At 41.8% G+C, this 1,248-nt stretch overlaps 1 non-coding gene across 1 annotated transcript; it reads right to left on the bottom strand.

Moving 5' to 3' along the window:
- Positions 1-448: 448 nt before the first annotated feature.
- LOC132646928 (small nucleolar RNA ACA64) lies at positions 449-584 on the bottom strand. The gene has a single exon (XR_009585254.1). It is a non-coding gene; the product is annotated as a small nucleolar RNA ACA64 (small nucleolar RNA).
- Between the last annotated feature and the right edge of the window lie 664 nt (positions 585-1,248).

Below are 1,248 nucleotides of genomic sequence, written 5' to 3'. Positions count from 1 at the left end.
GAGCTTCCACTGCTAACAAAGAAGCTATCTGCAACTGATACCTCCTGGCAAAAGAAAATTTAGTTTTCTCCAATAGACCATCATTGGATATATTAACCACACACTTGAGGGTAAGCTCCAAGCCTAGGAGTAGTTGGATGGTACAAAATAAATTCAATGGCATTTTGGGGTTTTGTTTTTGTTTTTGTTTTTAAATCTGAGTAAAAATATTCACAGTAAGTTGGTAGAAATTTCCTATTAACCAAAACCTGGAGAAAAAAGCAGGCACCTTCATAATAACTTTTAAAAAGGTGAACATTCTTATTTAAGCAAGAAATGAAAACAATTATATCCTGTCATCTTTGCTGTCCAGGCCATAGCAGCCTCCAGAAACTGGGAAAAAATAAAAATAAAAGATACAACTGCAGCCAGAAGCCAGAGGTCTTAAGCAGCTTCTTGTCTCCTTCTTGGCTGTCAGAGCCTGGATTTCACACTCCCACACTGGCATAGCAAGTGGTGATCTGAGACTCCTAGTGGTTCTGAGAAGCAAATCTCATCCCCCATACAACCATCAAAGCCAATGCCAGAGGTAATTTCCAATGAACACTATCCTTCCACGTAATTTTTAATTAATTGTCAAACTCTTCTTTCATTTAATTGTCAAATTCAATGAACAAGAAAGGCAAGAGGCTGTCTGTATTCACTCTAGATTTTGACCTGGAGGGGACAGGAACTCCAAAAGAAGACCAACAAAGCCAAAAAAAACTGAGCCCTGGGGACCCTGCAGTGACTGATCCCCCAACCAAAAATAATGCATGGAAAGGACCTAAAACCCAGGCTCAGATGTAGCCCATAGACTCAGTCTTCAAGTGAGGTCCTAATAAGGGGATCAGGGGCTTTCTCTGACATGAACTCAGTGACAGGCTCTCTAATCACCTTTCCTGGGGGATGCAGCCTTGCAGGCCACAGAGGAAGACAGTGCAACCAGTCCTGTTGAAACCTGATCACCTAGGGTCAAATAGAAGGGGAGGAGGACCTCACCTATCTGTGGACTAGGGGAGGAGCATAGGGGGAAAAGAGGGAGGAAGGGTGGGATTGGGAAGAGACAAGGGAGGGGACCATAGCTGGGATACAAATTGAATAAACTGTAAAAAATGATAATAAAAAATTAAAACATAAAAAAGAAAAACAAGACTGAACTACACAATCACAAGTTACTGGTCCCATCCGGCCTTGGGGTTCAAAAGTAAGCAAGAGAAAGGTCAGGAT

Source organism: Meriones unguiculatus, chromosome 12, assembly GCF_030254825.1.
Source record: "Meriones unguiculatus strain TT.TT164.6M chromosome 12, Bangor_MerUng_6.1, whole genome shotgun sequence".
Lineage (NCBI taxonomy): Eukaryota > Metazoa > Chordata > Mammalia > Rodentia > Muridae > Meriones > Meriones unguiculatus.
Note: the sequence above shows the minus strand (reverse complement) of the source record. Positions and strands in the feature narration are given on the sequence as shown.